A 24,306-nucleotide genomic window follows, 5' to 3' on the forward strand; every position below is an offset into this window, starting at 1 on the left:
TAATTGTGAATGAAGGTATGCAGTACTATAACCTCAATAGAGACTAGCCCTGAGCTGGAAGCAGGAAGAAATTGAACTGTCATATATGAATTTCTTAACATACCTTCCTCTGATTTTTAACTAGCCTGTGCAATTTCTTTTTATTTCTCTGGCTAGGTTTCTATAAGTTCCAAATCTTGTAAGTTTCACCTACAAAGCACAAATCCACTTGCAATTAAACATTTTTTCCTCTGCCAAGTTCAGTCAGTGATCTGAAACAGACTTCACTTTTGCAAAGTAGGGCTAGCTGAACACATTTCTGCATACCATCAATTAACTTATTTGCTATGCAACCTCCTCACATCTTCCTGGAAGAAATCCAGTGACTTGCCTTTCAGTAAAGAATTGAATTTAAAACCCTAATCATAGCATACTATCCTTGTATTCTCTAGGTCCTAATGCCATTCTTTCTGGGTGCTTTGTTCCACCTGCTTTTGTTCATTCTCCATATTGGCTCTTTTTTTGAGAATCAGCCTCTTTTCCATTTTGCTACAGACCTGTTCAGTTTTACAAAATTTCCACTCAACACTTCTTACCCAAGTCAGACTTCTTTTTTTGTGACCAGTCATTTTTTGTGCCATATAATAAAATGAATTCGGTTCAATCTGTAAGCTCTAAAAAAATTGCTTTGATTAAACTATTTCTTTTCAAATAAACACATTCACAAAACATAAAGGGTCCTTTTATTAAGGTGCGCTAAATTCTAAAGCAGGGGTGCCCAATACGTCGATCGCGATCGACAGTTAGATAGGGACTGCAATGCGAGTCGATCGCGGAGCCCATCCTGGGCTCCGTGATAGACTCGTGTTGCCGTCCCGATCTACCGGGCCAATTAGCCTTCCTCTCCCCGACGTCCCTCACCGCCACCCCCAGCTCTCCCTGCAGAGGCTTCACGCTGACCAGCGTTCCACTCCCCAACGTCCATTCTGATGTCGGAGAGGAATTTCTGGGCCAGCCAATTGCTGCATGGCTAGCCCGGAACTTCCTCTCTGACATCAGAATTGACGTAGAGGAGCGGAACGCTAGCCAACGCGAGGCTTCTGCAGGGAGAGCTTGGGGGCAGTGGCTTGGGGGCCTGTTCCACGATGGTGGTGGCGGCAAACCTATTGGCTTGGGGAAGGGCAGGGAGAAAGAAAGAAAGGGAGGCAGGGAGACAGAAAGAAATAAGGGAGCAGGGAGAAAGAAAAAAAAAAGTTGGGGGAGAGAATGAGGTCTGGAGGAGAGGAAGCATATAGGAGGCTGAAAGAAGGGAAGAAATATTGGATGCACAGTCAGAAGAATAAAATGCAACCAGAGACTGATTAAATTACCAGACAACAAAGGTAGGATAAATGATTTTATTTTCAATTTAGTGATCAAAATGTGTCCGTTTTGAGAATTTATATCTGCTGTCTATATTTTGCACTATGGCCCCCTTTTACTAAACCGCAATAGCAGTTTATAGCGCAGGGAGCCTATGAGCGTCGAGAGCAGCACAAGGCATTCAGCGCAGCTCCCTGCGCTAAAAACTGCTATCGCGGTTTAGTAAACAGGGAGCAGGTATATTTGTCTATTTTTGTATGGTTGTAACTGAGGTGACATTGCATAGAGTCATCTGCCTTGACCTCTTTGAAAAAACCCTGGAATATGAATGATAATTAACATTTTCTCAGCCTTTCAGTATGCTCTGTGGGTTTTTTTTATTTTATTGTTGGTACATCATTTTGACTTGGTCATTTTAAAAGTAGCTCGTAAGCCCAAAAAGTGTGCACACCCCTGTGCTAAAGCATCCATTATATATACAGTATACATACAGTTTTAAGCAAACTCATAACAAAATACAATATAACCAAATCTCTTATTATTATGAGTCTGACACATAACTCATGACAAACTCATGAAAGCCGCGGGTTGGCGGCTCCTTGCGCTATCCACTCCTGCATCGGAAGCCTCTCTGACGTCACAACATAAGAGAGGCTTCAGACACAGGCGCGGATCTCTCGAGGAGCCGCCACCCGCAGCTTTGAACGGAACAATCGACTGAGCCGGCCAGACACGCTGCTGCTCCAAAAGGAAGAGAACGGAAGGGGAGGGGAAAGAAAAATGCTTCTGCTGCATAGGAAAGGGGGACCCTAGGGAAATGCTGCTGCTGCTGTACAGGGAAAGGGAGAGGGAGGGAAAGGGGAAGAGAAATGCTTCTGCTGCACAGGAAATGGGGAAGGGAAATGCTGCTTCTGTTGCTGCTGCACCCAATTGGGGAAAGAGAGGGAAGGAAGGAGAAGGAAGACAAGGGAGAGGAGAGGAACAAGAGAAGCCAAGTTCATGGGAGGGAGGGAAGGAAAGGAGATATCAGACCATGGAGGGGGAGGGATAGATGCAAGGGCATGGGGGAAGGGAAGGAGACAGATGCCAGACCAGGGGAAAGGAAGGAAGGAGGGAGGGAGAGAAAGGTAATAAAGAGATGCCAGACCATGGAAATAGGACGGAAGAAGAGAGAGATAGGAAGGGAAGGTAAGACATGGAAACATAGATTTTGAAAAGAAAGCAGAAAAATTGAACATTAAGTTAATGCCAAAGATGGATGCAAGGCAGAAAGTGAAGACGGAGAGAAAAACAGTCAAAGGACAAGAAGGCCCTGGAAACATAGTTGAAAGCACAGAAAAATAAAGTCACCAGACAACAAAGGTAGGAAAAATGATTTTATTTTCAATATAGTGATTGAAATGTGTCAGTTTTGAGAAAGAAAAGATATTAAACTTTAAATGTGAAGGCTGCAGAAAAAATAGAGTACTTGGAGGGCCGCAGAAAAAATAGTTAATGTCTTATTAAAGAAATGACAATTTTGCATAAGGTAAAACTCTTTATAGTTTATATATCTTTCCTTTTAACTGTTAAAGGAAAGTTTTATAAACTATAAAGAGTTTTACCTCATGCAAAATTGTCATTTCTTTAATAAGGCATTAACTATTTTTCTGCGGCCTTCCAAGTACTTACAAATCCAAAATATGGCCCCACAAAGTGTTTGAGTTTGAGATCACTGCTTTAGAAGATCTCACAGATTGTTGTAGACCGGGGGTTCTCAATCAAATCTGCAGGATACTCTTAACCAGTCAGCCTTGCAGGATATCCACAATTTGCATACAATGGATGTGGTGCATGCAAATTCAGATTTCCTTTACAACGTGACTGGCTGGGTGTGTCCCAAGGACAAGGTTGAGAAACCCTGTTGCAGACAATAGGGGATAAGCAAGGAACAAATAGAGGGACAATCCAGTATAAAAAAAACCAATAAATCCCCCAATATTCAGCCCATGGTAGGCAGTGTTTTGTTTTTAAATGCCAGCTGGTGAGGTTTTTTTATGCCTAGATAGTGAGTGCATCGATTACCTCAATAAAAATCAGCTGCAGTATTCAGATAACTATCTGGATAAATTAGGACAATCTTTTTGCTGTGTCACACCCCAGGGTTGCGAGCCCCTGGAATCGTGACAAAGTTCTCTGGTCCGGCGTGTCCTTTACCACCAAGGGACCCTTCAGGACTTTGCCTGGCTTCTTATCAGCCTAATAAGGGCATGCAAGGGAAGAGTCCAAGTCAGAATGCATCAAATCTTAGCTTTATTATGGTTACTGGTTTCACAAAGCCAAAATGCAGGCTTCAGCTTAGCAGTTTCACAAAAAAACAATTCCCCTTTAGCAAACATAAGGTTCTCATCCAGAGACAAACTCTCAAATCCAGTGTCCAGGTTTTATAAGTAAAGCATAATTCAGTCCCCTGCTTCTGGACTGTCTCAGTATTCTGATACACAGTCCTCTTCACCAGAGCAGTTAGTTTTAAGAATATAAGTTTAGAACATTTACTAAGCTGCTGATGCCCCAGCAGCTCTGCCAGCTCATGGACATGTAAAGCACAGAACAAAAAAAAAAAAAACTCTAAACAAAAACGGAGCCACAAAAGCAGGCAAGCATGTCACATGGTTTCCCTGCAGCTCAACATTTCCCCAACCAAACTGTTGTTCTGTAAGTAGGCATAACATTCAGATGCACAGGTTTTATAAGGAAAACTTAGCACAGCCAAGTCTGAGGAGAAGTTTTACTTTGGCTAGCCTTGGCTCTGGGAACATGCAGGGCTCTCAGAACGTTTCTCTGCTGAGACTTACTGTGATCAATTATGCACAGCTGTGGAGGAGGAACGTCCTTTTCTCAGCCTAGCTGCTAACAGGAAAACACCTCCAAACATTTGTTAGGCTCAAAATTAAAGTTCTCAGGCACAAACTTAAAGTTCAATATGAAGGAGAGAATTATAAATCCCCTTCAAAAGAAAAACACTGTCCTCCCTGGAAGCTCAGAGATTGTATTTCAATATCCATGGGTAAAGCCTCAGGTCCTACCAGACTTTCCTGCGTGTCCATGGCTTCCCCTTGGTTTTCTTCCCAACTCTCAGAGGCAGAAGCAAGCTCCTCTGCATCTATCATATGCCAGTCTGTATTATCAGACTCCTCCTGGTGGAGAGAGAGTGACTGACTCTCCCCAGGTTTCCTCTCTCCAGTGTGCCTCCACTCTGCTTGACCCCTTAGTGTTCTTCACTGCCTTGTTTTAAGCTGTGGAGAGACACTCCCCCTTAGCCTAGCTGGGGGAAGGGCCTTCCACACACAGGCTTGTTCCATCTGGCTAAGTGCAGGTTCCTTTCCAGCCTTAACTCTTCCAGAGACAGGCTGCTAGAAAGGTAGTAATCTCCCGGCAGGCTTAGGGACAGGTTTAAACTATGTGCAGCTTTCCAACTTAACCTTTCCTGCCCTGCCTCTTCTGACTCCACTTCATTGTCTGAGTAGTAGTCAGCTAGTTCTGTAGTCTGTGACTCTACTTGGTCAGCTCTCTTGCTTAGGGGTATAGTGTATTTCTTCCCTATCTCTGGGACAAAACCTGGACCGGACTTGGGTTTGTCACAGCTGTCCTAACTTTATCCAGATAATTACTCAGTTAGTGGACTGAATATTGCCACTTGGGTAACTCCCCCCTCCCCCCACTCCTTAGCTTTGCTCTCAAACTGCCCTGGCAGTATCTGGATAATGCCACTGAAAATACAAGGCTGGTCCTAGTGAGCAGGAGCCGCTCCTACCTGGGTAAGTGCTGCTGAATATCGATCCCTTAAATTGTATTCGACTGGTAACTAGAAACAATTGTTGGTGTCATACGATCTAATCATATTACAATATATAATAATTTCAATGATTTTGCTATAAATTGTATATCTTTCAAATTCTAGTGAGTAACATGTAAAAGAGAGCTACAAGAGTCCAGCTGATTTATGCTGAAGGAATTAATTAAAGTTTTTAGTAGATGCCCTTATACAGAAACATGGCTCCACAACAGTATCATTAGGGGTTAATGCAGGGGTGGGCAAACTTTCTGACTCATGCGCCACAATGGGTTCTTAAATTTGCCAGAGGGGCCGGGCAACTGGGGGGAAGGGGGTCTGATGTGCTGCAGAATGATTGTAAGAGAAAGGGCTAAGGCAAAAAGAAAGAAAGAACACCACCACCAAAGGGCAGACTGTTGTCTCTGGTTTCTGTTTTCATCTTCTTTTCACTCTCTTCCTTCCAGCATCTGCCCTCTCTGTCTCTTCAATCCAGCATCTGCCCCTTCCATCCACTGTCTGCCCTCTACCCCTTCCATATGGTATCGATCTTCTTTCTATGCCCCTCTCCCATTTCCATCCAGCCTACGCCCCCTCTCTCCTTTTTATATGATTCATTCCAGCTTCACTGCTCTCTTCATTTTTATCTCTCCTACACCAGATCTAGCATCTTTGTCCCTCTCTCCTTATTTTTTTGCTGACCCCTTCCCAGCATCATTCTCTCTCTACTTTCTCATTCCTCTGTCTCTCCCCTTTCCCTCATCTGATCTCTCCATTCCACCCTGATTCTCTCCCTTCCTCCAATCTCCCTGCCAGTTGTTTCCTTCCTTTTTTCCTCCTCTCCTGTCCAGCAGTACCCCTTCTCCCTTCCCTCCTCCCCTATCCAACAGTAATTGGGAGGAGGGGATCTGATGATGCAGGAGGAAACAGCAGTCCCGTGGAGTTACGTGCATTTGCCACATAGAAACACAGCGGAAACCAATAAGTGTTCAACTCCTGCCCCCAGTGCACCAGGACCCACCATGAAGGCAGCCAGGAGTGGGACGGCCTGGGCCTGCATGGCAGCATGTCCTCCTGGTGCCGTGCACCTGTGCTAGCCCCCACATCCGCGCACACGCCACCGTCTGTAGCATGGACCAAGCCCCTATGGCACGCCCAGGCCGTCTTTCCTTGAGATGTGCTACAGGCAAGCACCCACCCCGCCGCGGTGGACCTATCAACTGGGTCAAACAGCACACCTCCGCCGGGACTAGGAAGCCCAGTGCTGCCAGAGAACCACACCAGCAACCCGATGGCACCCCAGCCCTCGATATGGCCGCGAGTGGTGTTTTTAAAAAAAAAATTGCAAGAACGTCACCAACCATGCATGCACCCACAGAAGAGACCATGCTCTGTATCAGAATGTGATAGCACCCAACCCGGAGGTGACAGAAGGCTGCAGGCCACACCCTCGGATGGGCCAGATTCAAAAGCTAAACGGGCCGGATATGGCCCACGGGCTATAGTTTGCCATGTCTGGGTTAATAGCACCATTTTGGATGAAGGTGCCAGCACGGGCAGAAGTGATTGGGGATCACTCCTACCTGCATCACTAGACACCAGGGATTCTGATTAAGTTAAGTTGTGGGAGGCCTTTGGGAGACTGCGGGAGCCTGAAGGAGGGGTATTTTTTAGGTGGAAGGGGTTGGCCACTGGGGAAGGCCCTTTGGGTGGGAGGGGTCTAGTTTGGGCAAAGAAGGCATTTTGCTATGGTAGAGTGCTCTGGTCATCATTCTTACTGATGGATACCAGACCTTTTAACAGATGGCTTGGGAGCATAGGTTGCGATGCTCCTTTTAATTAGAGTTATTATAAGGGCTATAACGCCAGTACACCACAAGTCACATTTACATACTGGAGTAATGGGTTGCTTCATAGCATTTGAATGCTTTGCATTTCATTACTATGTACTGTGTTGTGACCTAAACATTGCTTTAATAGGGTACAACCAACATCAGAGACTTTTAAGGGGCATATAACATGGGTTAGTGCCTTAACGCAGCTTGAAAACTAACCCTTTCAATCTAGTCATTAGTATAAAAAATAAGCACTTATACCCAGATCTTGAATAAGAGGAGCAAGAGGAGCAGTAAATGTATTGAATAAGGTTGGGGCTAGGACCGAGATCTGTGGAACACTGCAGGACAAAGGATAAGCTACTGACAAGTGCATACCCATCCTTGCCCTGACAGTACATAATGAAAGATATATTGAAAGGACTCAAGGGCAGTTCTAGTTATATTAATCTCCTCTAATATATCTAGGAGGAGATGATGAGCTTGCGTCCAGCTGTATCAGAACATCCCTGCCTTTATCTAAATGTATAAAAGGCTCATTCAACATATCTAGACCCTGTACTGTGGTCCCTCCTAAAATTTGTCTATCTAGGATGAAAAGAATTATCTACATTCCAGGAGGTAATTGCTGAACCACAGCTGTTTCAGTAATTTTTCCCAAAAATGGAAAATTTGATATGGTTCAATAATTGACAGAGAATGAAGAATTTATTTTCTTTTGTTTTAATTAATGGCAGATAACAGCCTCTTTCCATCCTCTAGGGACTGTCTCAACTTAAATTAGAATTAATTGCATCCAGAAGTGACTGAAAAAGGTGTGGTAGGAAATTTGTCAAAAAAGGAGAACCATAATCAGCTTGGGAAGCACAGGAATTCATGGAGATGATATTCCCACATCCAAACTGGACACTGATGTAAAATTCACAAAATAACTCTTAGTAGTGAAGGATGATATATATGGTAAATAAGATGTCGGAAGATGAAGTTAGAGAAAGAATTACCTTAACAGAAGCAATTTGTTTGAATGTCCAAATGGCTTATTTATTAAGGGGTCCTTTTACCAAGCTGAGGTAATCACTAATGTGTGCTTATTGTAACTTAAAATGCCTTACCGTGGGGCAGACAGGCATACTGCAGTAAGTTTGGTATTGATGCACTATTCATGCGATAAAGAATTGATTGTATTTATTAGCGCTAATCTGTTAGAACACCTACATTGCCACACACTAACCAATTAGCATGGGATTAGCAAGTGAGCTCTTGCTGCCTATGAAATAGGTATAATTATAGGATCCTGCCCTAATGCCACATGCTTATAGGAAATTTAGCATGTTGGCATTAATAGAAAACTTGGAAATTCAGCCATTTTAACCATGTGTTAAAAATGGCTTGAGTGTGTGTGAATAACCTGAGTAAGCACAAACTAAGTTTACTTTTTTAAATGCAGTTTGGTAAAAGGGCCCCTACAGTACATGCACTAAACAGGGTCGGTAAGACCACGTGGGTTTGCTGCAGTCCGATTTTTGGCCGATTCCAAAAGAGCGATCGATGCTCAAACAAGTTTGCATGCAAATGATTTGAATGGAAGTTTGATGTAATCCCCGTCCAATCCTGCTGATAAATTGCTGTGAGAGTGACTCTCACACATGCGCAGAACTGGCAGGGGAAGCCCGAATAGCTGAGAAGCATGGGAAACCCCAAAGTAGCATCCTGCCACTCAGCTGTCCCAAATTTTTTTTTTTTAAAGTTGTGCCAGCCCCCCATCCCCAAACACAGCTGTTGCACCCATTTCCCCGATGACAACCTCAGGTCCCAGAACCCCCCTGATGAAGACAGCTGCCCCCGCGACAGTGGTACACCCAGAGAGACAGGAGGGATGCCCACTCCCTCCTGCCTCAGCAACCCGGTTGTATATCCGGGCCACCTGGACCCCTCCCTCTGAGTCTCCTCTGGCACTCCCCCGACACCCCCACTCCCCACCCTACATGAAGAGCTCCCCTCCTATCACCTCACCAACAAGACCCCAAAAGACAGCCCTGGTGGTCTGGTGCACTGACGGAAGGCGCGTGTCATCTCAGAATCCCCCCAACTGAAGCAACCCTTCAGCCCCTCCCCGTACCTCATTGTAGAAGCCAGCAAGAGGAATGCCCACTCCCTTTTTCCAGCAGGCCTGCCTCTTCAAAATATCAGGCCTTCCTTTCCCAATGCATCTTGGGATGCACCAGGGAGGGGCCTAAGGATACCTTAAGCCTCCTCCTGTGGCCCTAAGACTCTGATCGGCTTGTCATCGGGGGGGGGGGGGGAGGGGAGGGAGGCTCACTTTTTTTTAATGGGTCAAATATTGTGTATGTTATAACACACATACAGCATCTGTGCCCATTAAAAAAAAGTATGGTATATTATAAATATATTAATTTCAGGGCTGAACTATGGGTAGTTCAGAGAATGAGCGATCATGCATAAAACCATGCGGTGAACTGTTTTGTGCATCGGGTCGGCAAATCCGATCGTCGCTAAACCAGGCAAAACCAGTTTAGAGATGATTGTTAAACGATTGCTGACTTTAGTGCATCTGGACAACACATAACTAATCTAAACTAATGTCTAAAGAATTTGGTATAGAACTAGCACTCATATACATATCCATATCAAGATGGGGGTTTCTTTTGATTCTGCAAATTACACTATGTAACACAATGTTTGCTATTGGACAGTAAGGGCCTGATTCTGTATAGGACACCCAGTCTCATCAGCCACCTAAGCAGTTTTTAAGAATCTCACATGGATGTCCTATATAAATCACATCTGTTTGTTATAGAATGGCGCATCCATGTCACAGACACTGTTTAGAGAACCGCATTGCCGTTAGTGCTGCCCGATTTCCAATTCAAATCAATTCACCGATTAACGTCGGATTAGGGTTCGTTAAGCAACCCTCTTCCCGTCCTTCAGGTCTTCTAAAGCAGGAGCGGCAGCGATACCTCTTGCTGGCTGTCCACTGCCGCTCCTGCTTTAGGGGACAAGGGGGAAGGTCAGTCAGGAAGTGCTGCATAGGCCTTTGTAGCGTTCTCCGGCTTCCCCCACTGGCCTCCCAGTCTTACCTTCAGCTAATTAGGGCAGCCTGAAGAGGATCGCTAGTACGGTAACGATCCTAACAGGCTGCAGTCGTCCTCCGCAGCACATTCAAGTTTCAAGTTTATTAAAATTTGATGAAACGTTAATCAGACGTCAGAGTAAGGGCGGGACCGCGGCAGAGGGAATGTAATGAGGAGGCCGACAGCAGCCTGTTAGGTTCTATAGAGCACCGGTGATCCTCTTCAGGCTGCCCTAATTAGCTGAAGGTAAGACCTGGAGGTCAGGGGGGAAGCTGGAGGATGCTACAAAAAAGGGGGGAACATGCAGGCCTTTGGGAGGGGGGGCCCTTGTGGAGAAGGAGGGAAGGGGGGTCCAAAGAGATGTGCCTATGCTGGAGTGAGGGGTGCCGGACTGAGAGGGGGAGGGGGAAAGAAATAATGGGTCTAAAAACAGAGGAGAGGGAGAGAGATGGTGGACAATGGAATTTAGGGAGGGAAGGAACAGAAAGGGAGAGAAGTTGGACTCAAGGGATGGTGTAGAGGGGGGTTAGAGATATTGGATAGGAAGGTAGTTGGGAAGAGAAAGGGAGAGATGGTGGACCCTGGGATGGTAGGGAAGGAAAGAAATATGCTGGATGAAAGGATAGTTGAGAAAAGGAGAGATAGTGGGGTACATCGCTGCAGCTGCGGGGATGGTGACGAATAAAAGGAAAGATGCCAGACCTCCAGGGGAGGGAAGGGAAACGGAAGGGGAGGACAGAGATGGAAGATGGATGGTTAGAACGGAGAAAGAAGAAAATGACAAATGGGCAGGAGACCCTGGCATGCGAGTTATCAGAAGACACTTGTTGCAGAGTCTGGGACCAACATGATTTGAATAATGACAAGATAATCAAAAGTAGAAAAAATAATTTTATTTTCTGTTTTGTGATTACAATATGTCAGATTTGAAATGTGTATACTGCCAGAGCTGGTGATAGACCACAAATGTGAGCTAGGATTTAACAGAGAGAGAGGAAAAATCTTTTTTGTTTTGTTTACACCACAGCACTAGTGTGGGTAGGAGAGGACAAAGGGGGTGGGATGGGTGAAAAGGCTATAAAATAAACCCACCAGGATGTTTTGAAAAAAAATCCAACTGGGCATGAAAAACAAATTGAATCGAAAAATCGATTCAATAGCCTGAATCAAATCGAAATATTTTTTCCTGAATTGGGCAGCACTAGTTGCCGCTGAGTTGATTGTGGCAAGGGAATCTCCTGGCCACGATCAGCTGAGTGACAGCGGTAGGGAACCCCTGAACCCACCCCCCACCCCCACACACTGTCCACAGCAGGAGGGATGCCCAATCCCTCCTGCTGCAAACCCCTAAACAATCCCCAGCAGGAGGGATTCCCACTCCTTCCTGCTGGCACCTTCCCCAAACATCCCCAGTAGGAGAGATGCCCTCTCCTGCCGGTACTTTCCCGAACCTCCAGCCCTGACCACCCACTTGCCCCCCCCCTTGTAAATTTAACAAGAAGGCCAGCCAGAGTGAGCCTGCTCCCTCTAGCCAGAAGGCCCACCTCTTCAGCTCGGGGAGGTTCGTGTGAGGACAGGGCTGTGGGAGGAACAGGGCAGAGTCGGAGGCAGAATGGGGCAAAACTGTGGGCTGTACGGGGTGGGTCCAGGCATCCTCTTTTTTCAAAGAGGAAATCTGGCAACCCTAGTTCTAGTTCCTCCCACGCTCTGCCCAAGGACCGCCCTGACACTAGTTTGACAGTGCATAGATGTCCTGTGTTGATGTTTCTCCTTTCTGTGGCAACCAAATTCCATTCTAAAATAGTTGCAGTATTTTAAAGTTCCTAAGATTTGAAATTAAGGTTTGTGGTTGAGCTCCCAGAGGTTGCAAAAAAAGGAAAAAAAAAAAAAATCCAGGAAGCCCTGAAGGAGACTAGAACATGTGAAAGAGAGGTGCCAAACGTTTCTTTACTTAGTCTCATGTCTAATTTCCTAGGGGATTTTTTTTTTTTTGCTTCTAAAACAGCTGTTAAAAACAAAAACAAAAGGATGTCAAACATAATTGATTTTCTAATTAGAACGCAATATAGAGGGTTTTATATAGTTTACACGTTTATTAAAATTTGATATTCTACTTTTCAAATTTCTAAGTGACATACAAAGTTAAAATAATTAAAATGTAGGGGGAAACACATACAAGTCTCATAAATAGGAGAATATTATCATACAACAGGTAAGGGGGTGAAATACATTAATTGATAGGATAGTAAGACATGGATAGTAAATAGACGGTATATCAAAAATAAAGAAACTTGAAACTTGAGAATGATTTCATTGTTCAGTTAAAAGTTACTGAAAGAGAAAAGCTAAATGTCATGTAATATAAAGGAAAAGAGATATTCCTGTGCTCAGTTAATTAAACCATATGTTTCTTCTGGTTAATGATTACTTATTAGTCTCGTTTTTTCGTAACATTTTGGATCCCCAATTGGAATTTAAGCATATATTTTGATTATTTTAGGAAGTTTATTTCTTTTCATATGTATAATTCTTGACTGCTTAACTTTTGCTTTCTGTACAAGTTTGAACTTGATATGTAATATTGAAATCATAAATAAAGAATTAAAAAAAAAGTTACTGAAAGATTATAAATCGAATGCATCTTTAAATAAGAATGTTTTTAGGTTCAATATAAATCGATCCAGAGAAGATTCCTCTGTGTATGGTATGATATTTGAATTTGACGCTGTAATTTCTAACAGAAATTTGCATAGATAAAACAGTGATTTATACTTAAATTGATTTAACTCATCAGAAACAGCTCCTGGCTGGATAAATTGCCTATTCAGGGCTATCTTGCTGTGTCATATGTATGAAACAGACTGCCTGAGTCAATACGTCAAGATCCGTCTCTAGCAGTATTCAAATCCAAACTAAAAACCCATTTTTGCAAGGCTGCTTTCAACACCTAATTCCCACTCACTGTAAGATGTCTATGTCCATTCTATCCTTCTCTCTGCAAGAAACTCCCCAACCTGATATGTTTTGTCTGTCCAAATTAGATTGTAAGCTCTAGTAAGAAGGGACCTTCTATTGCTTATTAAATGTACAGCACCGCAAACGCATTTCAGCGTAATAGAAATGAGAAATAGTAGTATTAGTAGTAGTAATTGCAAATGTTCAGTGCCATTTAACTGGTTAGTGCCACTGAAAATAACCAGTTAGACCAATTATAAATAATAAAATTGAGGAATACGTAGACAAACATGATTTAATGAGAAAGAGTCAGCATGGGTTCAACCGAGGGAGATCTTGCCTCACCAATTTGCTTGGCTTCTTTGAAGGTGTGAATAAACATGTGGATAAAGCTGAGCCAGTTGATGTAGTGTTGTAAGAAAGCTTTTGATAAAGTTCTGTAGGTAGATTTATGGGTATAATAAATTAGTGCTACATAAACAAGTTACGTGCATATCTCTAGTGTTCTAGGGGACACCATAAACCTTATCCAGGTTTGTTATCTTGCCAGTTTATACTAAGAATAGAGACCACGGCTATATGAAATATTTTATTATAGAAATAGAAAAATATAATTCACAAGCCAGAGTAAATAATAACTAATTATTTGTTACATATTACATAATTATTACACAATAATCCCTACGTAATTGAGCAAATATAACTATTTCCTACACACTAAATAATTCCTTATAATAATTCCTGATTAGAAGCAATCTATTACAGTTTATCACCCAGAGTAATTAACAACTCCTTTCCTGAAAACCAATCAGAGATCTACCTAGCCCCGCTATAAGAAAAATATGATTCCTTCCTCACCATTCTTCGGCCAAGCCTACTTCAATCAGGGGGGGAGGGAATTTGTCCTTTCTCAGCATAGCACTTTGTAGAAATTCTCCCGGTCTCAAGAGTCCGTTATTCACTGCAGTGAGCTGTAAAGTCTGTCAGCAATAGTTCCTTAAGTGATATGAACACCAGGTCTGGATAAAAGGTCCTGTTCCTTCACTCCCGGGAAGAGAGCTAATCACAAGAGGTAACTTCTCAGGTCTTAATTATTATAGAAGATGTGCAGAGAATCCTATGCTAAGATCCAAGTTCCCTTACACCTCAGCATAGAACAACTATTAATTCGGCACCTTCTCTTTAGTTCTCATCAGATGACCTCTCTCTGACCAATCCAGAAACAATCCCAATTAGTAGTATTTCACCAATTAGTAGCCATTCTGTATCATCGTGTACCAGCCTTCCAGAGAGGTGCCTCAGTAGATAAGTGAGAGACACATACCGATCATGGAAGCTAATTCCTCCTACAACTTTCTCAGGAACTGAGCCGGGCAGATGTCCTTGACTGAAGAAACACAGAGTTCTTGTAAACAAGTCCAGAATGCATCTGGAAGGCAGCAGTCAACTAAGATGATTTCTTCCTTTCTCTTCTTGCAAAAGATGGTTCAGGCTTTGTGACATCATAGAGGTCTAACCCCAGGTGTGAGGAAGGAACCATCCCTACAGTTCCTCATGAGAGACTCATGAGAATATTAAAGAGTCATGGGATAGGTGGAAAAGTTCAGGTATGGATTAGGAATTGGTTATCAGATAAAAAACAGAGTGTAGGGCTAAATGGTCATTTTTCTCAATGGAGGAGAGTGCCGCAGGGATCTGTACTAGGACTGGTGCTATTTAATTTATTTATAAATGATTTGGAAGTTGGAACGACAAGTGACACTTGCAATTTGCAGATGACACTAAATTGTTTAAAGTTGTTAAAACACATGCGGATTGTGAAAAATTGCAAGCAGATCTTAGGAAATTGGAAGATTGGGCATCCAAGTGGCAGATGAAATTGAATGTGGACAAATGCAAAGTGATGCACATTGGAAAGAATATCCCAAATCACAATTACTGGATACTAGGGTCCATTTTGGGGGTTAGCACCCAAGAAAAGGATCTAGGTGTCATCTTAGATGATACAATGAAACCTTCAGCCCAATGTGTGGTGGCAGCCAAAAAAGCAAACATGATGCTAGGAATTATTTTTTAAAAAAGGATGTTATAATATTAGCCCCTGTATTACTCCATGTTGTGACCTCACCTGTAGAATTGTGTCTAATTCTGGTCTCCTTATCTCAAGAAAGATATAGCGGCACTAGAAAAGGTTCAAAGAAGAACGGCCAAGATGATAAAAGGGATGGAACTCCTCTCGTTTGAGGAAATACTAAAAAGGTTAGGGCTCTTCAGCTTGGAAAAGAGGTGACTGAGGGGAGATATGATTGAAGTCTACAAAATCCTGAGTGGAGTAGAATGGGTACAAGTGGATCAATTTTTCACTCCATCAAAAATTACAAAGACTAGGGGACACTTAATGAAGTTACAGGGAAATACTTTTAAAACCAACAGGAGGAAATATTTTTTTCACTCAGAGATAGTTAAGCTTTGGAATGCATTGCTAGAGTGGATAGTGTAGCTGGTTTTAAGAAAGGTTTGGACAATTTCCTGGAGGAAAAGTCCATAGTTTGTTATTGAGAAAGACATGGGGGAAGCCACTGCTTGCCCAGGATTGGTAGCATGGAATGTTGTTACGTCTTGGGTTTTGGACAAGTACTAGGGACCTGGATTGGCCACCGTGAGAACGGGCTACTGGGATTGATGGACCTTTGGTCTGACCCAGTAAGGCTATTCTTATGTTCTTAACTGACTACTCTGGAGCATTTCAGGGCCAGGTTAACTGTATAAACAGGACCACATAAAAGTAAGTCCATCTTTACATGATAACCTATGGCCCATTAAGTGCTGAATATCGCACTTAACTGGCTATGTATTAGCCAGGTACAGGAAAATGAATATTCAGTGCTGGACTTGACCCAGTATTGAATTTACAAATTTAATGCTGGTAGTAGGAAAATTCTGACCGCCCGTGGATGATATCAGGTTTACCTTTAGAAGACAATTGTCATACTGCCCACAATACTGCAAAGTTTGGGAGTACTTTTTTCTCATGGAAAAATAACTTACAACAACTTGTACCACCTGGTGATGGAAGATTATAATCTCAACATCAATGATCCCAACTGTTGTAAAGCAGAGACTTTTATTTCAATTTTATCAGTTACTGTCATCCTACAATCACAGAAAGAAAGTATGAGAAGCAGCCAGCACACAATTTTAAAATCCTGTTCACTGAATCTTTGAGGCTCAGCTATCTAGTTGAAATGGTGTGGTGGCCATGTTAGTCCATTCTTCAAAGTAATATGTAGAAATAAAACAAAAACATGAAAAAATACCTTTTTTATTGGATTAACTTGCCCCTCCCCCCTCCTTTTACCAAAGCATAGCATGGTTTTTAGCGCCGGCTGCAGTAGTAACAGCTCCTACGCTTATAGAAATTCTATGAGCGTTGGAGCTGTTACCGTGCCAGCCATTGCTAAAAACGGAACTACTCTTTTGTAAAAGGGGAGGAGGGTAATGCAGTTTATGATTAGCTTTTGAAGGTAACCCTTTCTTTCTGATCTGATTTTATGATAGGGTTACCAGATTTTACTACTGTAAAATCCAGACCCATGGCCCCACCCACAGACCTGCCCAGCTCTATCCAGCCCTGCCCCATTCCACCCCAGCCCCACCTCCCTCAACCTGTTCTTGTGCTCAGAGCTGTGTCGGGAGGCAGGGCAGGATTAACGAATAGGCCCAGTAGGCACGTGCCTAGGGCCCGAAATGGTAAGGGGGGCCCGAAGAAGGAGGGTATATATATTTTTTTCCAAACGGCGATGGGCTCCCCTTCAGCATTGATCGGCAATGCGGACCCCCCTCCCATCGACGGACCGATCGGCAACGGACCCCCTCCCCCATCGACAGAAAGTAAGATGAGCAAGGAATGCGGATAAGAAAGGCAACACCAACTGTAATTTTCCAAGCGGTGCTGCTTGCCCAAAGCTTCCCTCTGACGCAGCTTCTTATTTCCGCCGGGGCGCGTCAGAATGGGGAAGGGGGCCCAGTGTACTTGTGTGCCTAGGGGCCCTTGAAGAATTAATCCTGCCCTGTCGGGAGGGCATCTGTGCATTCGCAGGTGTGACGCAATGACATCACATGCATGTGCGTGACATCACTGCATTGCATTTACGCATACACAGATGCCCTCCCGAAGCCATCCCGATCTGGAATCTTTTCAAAACCTGGACAAAGTGCTGGGTTTTGAAAAGCCATCCGGATGCCCGGACATGTCCTCTAAAAAGAGGACATGTCTGGGTAAATCCGGACGTCTAGTAACCCTACTCTATGACAGCTGCAGAAATAATGGGCATTTCTCTTACAACAGCAAGCAGGTCTCTGGAGTAGCCTAGTGCTTGATGCAGTTGACTATAGAGAAGGGGACCCAGACCCATTTCCCACTCTAACTGGTACACATGATTAAAAGTGTGAGCATCCCAAAAACCACAAAATAATAATAATAAAGCTTTATTTATATCCCATCATACCTTTTCAGTTCTAGACGGTATACAATAGTGGAAAGTACAAAGTAGATAATGGACCTTTTCGGTTCAAGACAGTGTACAGAAGTTGATAGTTACAAAGAGAGACAGTTGTCAATATAAGTTGGGGGATAGGGGGAGGAGGGAGAGGAAGTAGAGGGGGGAGGGGAGTGAATACCTACTGAACCCACATACTGGTGACATTTGCAAGCATAATGGCTATTATAGTGGTGTATAGTACATTTCTTGCTATTTCTGAAGGGTTCACCATACAATATAAGGGGGTTATAATGTGATGTGTGCCTAGGACCTTTTATGTGAAGTTCACTGCGGTATCCACCTAGGTTACTACACTGCTCTGATGGAATGTCTGTGCGGCCAGTCTAGTATGACTGCTGGCCCTCAGACATTCCAGTGGCATGTTTTTGTGCATTTTTCCCGTGGATGTTTTTTGTTTTAAAATGGATCTTAAAGAAGGATGCCCTAAGCACAAGCCAACTAACAGGGTGATTTTCAAATCAAAAAAAGAGATGCTCTTCTGGTTTGAAAATGGCCATGTTTGGCACTGGATTTTAGACATTTTTATTTTTACAAAACATCCAAAATCGGATTTGGACATCATATCAAAAATACCCCTCCACATATATTATGGACTAGTGCTGCCTGATTCGTGGTTCGAATCGGTTCACTGATTCACTTCAGGTGAATCGATTCGAATCGATTTAAATTTTTTAAAAATCGGCTTCCCGATTTTGACCCTCGCCCTCTAAAGCAGGAGCGGCAGCGCTGTTCTTGCTGGCCAGCCACTGCCGCCTCTGCTTTAGAGGGCAGGAGGGAGGGTCAGTCAGGAAGTGCTGCTGTCGGCTTCCCTCCTGGCCTCCCCAAAGGACTGTACATCGCATCGCATCCCCCCCTCCCCCCGGAAGGCCTCCGTGTTCCCTCTGGCCTCCCCGCAGTGTTTACCTTATAGCTGCAGCCTGCAGCGAAGATCGCGGTTACAGCGTCTTTGTAAACTTATTTTCAGTTGTTTCCTCTGCCCCGATCCTGCCTCTGACGTCAGAGGCGGGGCGGAACCGCAGCAGAGGAAACATCTGAAAGCAAGTTTACAAAGACGCTGTAACCGCAATCTTCGCTGCTGGCTGCAGCTATAAGGCAAACACTGCGGGGAGGCCAGAGGGAACACGGAGGCCTTCCCGGGGGGGGGGGGTGCCCAGTCCTTCGGGGGGGAGGGGGCAGGTCTTCAGGGGGTGGGACAGGCCTTGGGGGGTGCAGGCCTTCAAGGAGGGAACAGGCCTTTAAGGGTGGAACAGGCCTTTAAGGGGGGTGCAGACCTTTAAGGGGGGGGACAGGCCAGGGATGGGGGAAAGGCCTTCAAGGGGGGGGACAAGCCTTTAATAGGGGGACAGGCAGGCCTTTAAGGGGGGACAGGCCTTCAAGGGGGGGACAGGTCTTCAAAGGGGGGCAGGCCAGGGATGGTGGCATAGGCCTTCAAGAGGGGGACAGGCAGGCCTTTAAGGGGGGGACAGGTCTCAAAGGGGGGGGACAGGCCAGGGATGGTGGCATAGGCCTTCAGGGGGGACAGGCAGGCCTTCAAGTGTAGGACAGGCCTTCATGGATTGGGGGGGGCAGGCCTTCAGGGGGGAGGTGCAGGCCTTCAGGGGGGACAGACCTTCAGGGGAGGGGGGCCCTGGTATAGAAGTACACGGAGGGAAGGAAGGGGTGTTCAAAGAGACATGCATATGCCAGACTTTGGGGGGAAGAAATAATGGGTCTAATAATAGAGGAGAGGGAGAGAGATGATGAACAATGGGATTTAGGGAGGGAAGGAACAGAAAGGGAGAGAAGTTGGACACAAGGGATGGTGTGGAGGGGCGGATAGAGATACTGGATAGGAGGGTAGTTGGGAAAAGAAAGGGAGAGATGGTGGACCCTGGGGTGGTGGGGAAGGAGGGAGAGATGCTGGATGAAAGGGTAGTTAAGAAAAGGTGGATCTGTGGATGGAGACGAAAAAAAAAGAAAGATGCCAGACCTCCAGGGGAGGGAAAGGAAACGGAAGGGGAGGACAGAGATGACAGATGGATGGTTAGAACGGAGAAAGAAGGAGACCCTGGCAAGCAAGTTATCAGAAGACAACTGGAGCCTGGGACCAAAAAGATTTGAATAATGACCAGACAACAAAAGGTAGAAAAACATATTTTATTTTCCATTTTGTGATCACAATATGTCAGATTTGAAACGTGTATCCTGCCAGAGCTGGTGTTAGACAGCAAACATGAGCTAGGATTTAAGAGAGAGAGGAAAAGTCTTTTTTGTTTGTTTATTTTGTTTACACCATAGCGCCAGTGTGGTAGGAGAAGGCAAAGGGAGTGAAGAGGCTATAAAAGGGGTGAAGAGGCTATAAAATAAACCCACCAGGATGTTTGAAAAAAACACCCAATTGGGCAGGAAAATCGAATCGAATCGAAAAACCAATTCAGGAAAATTGAATCGAATCGAATCAAAATTTTTTTTTCCTGAATCGGGCAGCACTACTATGGAGTAAGGACTACTCCCCCCCACCCCTTTTATGAAACCACGTTAGAGGTTTTTTATTACCAGCAGTGGTGGTAAAAGCTCCGAAACTCATAGAATTCCTATGAGCATCAGAGATATTTACCACCGCGGTTTGCGATAAAAAAACCTAACGCTGCTTCATAAAAGGGGGGTAAATTATTTATGTATTGTTGCCTAAAAAAATCAGTGCTGAAAAAATAAACCCTCAGCTGTGTTCCAAAAACAGTGCTTAAATTTAGGCACAGTTTATACAGTAGAATAGTGCTTATTTCTGGGATCCAACTCTATCTTTAAGTGAGGCCATTTGCTCCAACTTAAATGTGGTACAAATCCTTGAGCTTAACACTGGTTTTTACAAAGCCGCAGTAGAGGTTTGTACCGCAAGCCGGTTAAGTACATGCTCTGATGTTCTTATGAGTGTTGAGCATTTACCGCGCTGTCCTGTGGTAGAAACCTCTACCGTGGCTTTGTAAAAGGAGCCCTAAATTAGGTGTGGATCCCCCTTTTTCTAAAATTATGAATATAAATCCAAGGAATGCTCCTGATCTGCCCATGACCCTGTCATTACCATGCCTGTTTTTTGACTCGCATATATAATTTAGGTGTGGTTCCTATGTCTAAATTTATAGGTGTAAATTTTAATTAAAACTAATTAGCATCAATAATTGCTCATTAAGGTTCCAATTACTGGCACAGATTGGCTCATTCAACTAAACTGTGTGCAAAAATTAGGTGAACGCCCAAATTTATGTGTGTAATTTTTAGCACTTTTTTTTATAGAATTCAGGGGAAAATATGATTTTTTTTTCTTATTTCTTGTTTTAGACTATTGACTTTTGTGATTGTATTTTTATTTATTTTGTAAGAAAAATTATTTGACCACGGCTATTTTAAGTACAGTGGTACCTCGGTTTACGAATGCACCGGTTTGCAAGTGTTTTGCAAGACGAGCAAAACACTCAGCAAACTTTTGTCTCGTAAACCGAACACTGCCCCGATAAACGAGCACTCAGCAATGATGGCCCAAGGGTGAGTACTTGCCTGCGGGTGCTGCACAGCGATTCCAAAGTGGTGCCTTCCTTGCCTCGGGGTTCCCATGCAGCTGCCTTCCTGCTTCGGCGATGCCTCTGCCGTCCGTCAGCGCTCTCCCGGCTCCCATCTAAACTGGCCATCCTGAATGAGCATGCGCGCGACTTCTCTCTCCTTTCCTAAGTCAGCCGCTGCCCCGACAACACGCTCACCACGTTGCTTAACTCGTGCAACAGTTTTGTCTGCCAAATGCCACACACCATCATCGGAACACCCGTGTGTGCATCTATTTCGGAATTAATTTTAAAGTAATCAATAGTGAAAAAATAACAATTGTAAAGGTAATGTATCCCTTGCAGACCACTATATGCAATTTTTCAGTTGAACTTATCGTAATAAGCTGTCGACGTTTGCAGAATGTCAGCAATTAACTGGTTAAACAGAAAATCAACTCACTCTTTTTGACTGGCTCAGTTCAACCAAGCTCGGTTTCAGGGACCACCCCTTCATCAGGAACCCTATGATTCTCCGAATGTAGTTGCATAAGAGCTCCAAACAAGCGACAAGAGCTTCCGAAGATACCAGTACAATAGCCATGTTTGACATCATTAGCAAAATACCAGAAAACCATTCATTGGTTTAAGCGAAGTGTTTTTCTCCCATCCAAATGTATGTGCTAAGGGGCTGATTCTATAAACAGTGCCTAAATTGGTTGGCGCCTTGTGTGTCAATCATGCTTAGGCATCATTTACAGACTCATGGCTAGTGGCGCCTTTGTAAGAACTTAGGCGCCTGAAATGTAGGCTAGGGTTTTAAAGGCTTCCATTTCAGACGCCTGTGTTTTTGGAGAATCACATTTAGTGGTGCCTAAGTCACGCTCTGCCCATAGAAACACCCACTTAGACGTTAGATGCTGCTATGTGCATTGCTATAAGTGCCTATTTTTTTTTACAGAATCGGATAGGTGCCTATGGCCCAATTAAAAAATTTTTTTAACCAATTATTGAGGCTGTTAAGGGTATTTTGCCAATTAAGTTAGGCGCCCAAGAGGCACTTAACTTTAGGCTCCCTTTATCGAATCAGCCTCTAAATACCTAAAGAGAGGATGGATAAGATTTGAGCATCTTTTTAACACCACTCTCTTTCCCCATTGTACAGACCAGCTTTGGTGTGTACATTTAGAAAGCCCATCACAACAGCACAAGGCAAATCTTTATTACTCCTCGGAGACTGCATTCAATTACATCTAAATTTATCAATAATGACAAGCGAAAATAGGAAAGCAAAGAAGACTTATTAATTAAGAAGTCTCCCTGTACAGTTCACTTATCCTTTTCAGGGGTTTAGTTTGTCATTTAAACCAAAGCTGCACTTCTAGTTCCAGGGAATTTAGCGTAAAAGGAGAAAATTTGTCCCGCTTGTGCTTGAAAAAGAAAATGGGAGGTGGTATAACAGAATGTTCCACCCAGTCTGACCTTCTAAGATATTCATGTGCCTGGGTTTGAACCCACCCCGACCTCTACCTCTATGTCCTACATACATCTACACAGTAATCCCATGAGTTGTCTTTTCCTTTGGAAAGTTGACTAAATACAATAGTCGTTTCAATACAATTGCAAATTGGGCCATGTGTTCATGCCTCCTGTGATCATCTGGTCAGTTTGGGCACCTTTTTGGTACTGTGAACTTGCCGGTGCCGGGTTTTACAAATGGCCACCGGGCAGGGTTCAGTAACGACCGACTTAGACGTGTCCTCAAAAGAAATTGAAGATCCTGCTGGTTCTTATCAATATAATACAAAATAAATGTCAGGTCCAATAAAGGTTTGCAAAAGTATTTTAGTTCAACTTTATTGCTGTGATAGCGAACAGCTATAGTGCAGGCTTTGCGCTCAAATATAAACAAAAATCTGGGCTTACAAAAATTCCAGCCCACACCTTTCTTGCAGGTAAGTTCAACAATGACTCTATGATAGCCTTGCCCTGTTAGATTCACAGTCAACAAAGGGCAAGCTAAAGCCACCAAAATTATATAGTCTTTATACTGGAGCTTCACAATGGGTTTTTAAACACAGTTAGCTTGTACTGCCTAGGCCTGGGTTTTAGCCGGCCTTTCCCAGCCAACTTAACAGATAGTTGGTGGAGGAGGGGAGTAGCTGAATCCACTAATTTATAGCTTGCCAAAAAACTGGCCCCACAATCCCGCCCTGAGGATCTTGTGTGGATTCTTCCCCACTACTACCCCTTTCTTCCGGGCAGCCACAAAGTCCCATTCAAACAGAGAGACAAAACCAAAAGTCCAAATGTTCAAACAAGAAAAAAAAAGATTCTTTCTTCACTGTCATAGGTAATAAGGCACACCTGCAGCTGTGAACCTAGCACTGCTCACACTGCCTGCCCTTGCCTTGCGCTCCTAGACAGCCTTAAAAGAAAACCATATTTAACACCCCAAAGAAATCAAACTTAGCTTTGATCCATAGAGCTATCTTCAGGTTCCAGGGAAGTCTCCATGAATTCAATTGTATCCTGGCTGGCTGGCTGGCTGGTTGGTCTCAGGGACAGAGGTAATATCTGCCATCTCAACATCCAGATTCTGTGAGAGATCAGGAGCCCAGTTCCTTGAGCCTCCTTCCTGGGCTGACCCAGGGTAGACTGACTTGTTTCTCCTGAGCTGAGCCTCTAAAGCCCTGAGCTGGACACGCCCTAACCTGCAAAGGGGAGGAACAATCTGTAGCTTCTGCTGGGCTTTCTGATTAGCCCTAATTGGGTCCAGCAGTTGTGCCTTGGCTGTGCTGTGAGCCTGCCTCTTAGGCTGTTCTTTTTTCAAAGGCACCTCCTGCTGCACCGGGCTATTCCCACTCTCATCTTCCCCTCCCCAGGGCCCTGTAAACTGATGGTTTAATGGGAACTCAGGTCTTATCTGCTTGACTGAGCTCAGCCTGTCACTCTGGTTAGCCCTTTTTAAGGTAAGCTTAGGGATAGGCGCAGCCTTCCCTAGCACAAGCCAGGCTTCAGGGCTAGGGTTGTGACAGTACTTATTCATAATTGAAACATTCAAGTTTCGCTCTGGACGGTTTCTACAATGTTCCATTATTGCAGAAAAACATCCAGATCTTAATTCCGCCTAATCCTGCCACAAACATGCCCCCAACATGCCACCTTGAGATTCAGATGCACTGCAGACAA

General features: G+C 44.1%; 1 protein-coding gene across 1 annotated transcript in view; it reads right to left on the minus strand.

Moving 5' to 3' along the window:
• The window catches only part of CDH23 (cadherin related 23), a 1,673,137-nt gene that overhangs the window by 1,514,104 nt on the left and 134,727 nt on the right, over positions 1 to 24,306 (minus strand). The window lies entirely within an intron of this gene.

Source organism: Geotrypetes seraphini, chromosome 4, assembly GCF_902459505.1.
Source record: "Geotrypetes seraphini chromosome 4, aGeoSer1.1, whole genome shotgun sequence".
NCBI lineage: Eukaryota > Metazoa > Chordata > Amphibia > Gymnophiona > Dermophiidae > Geotrypetes > Geotrypetes seraphini.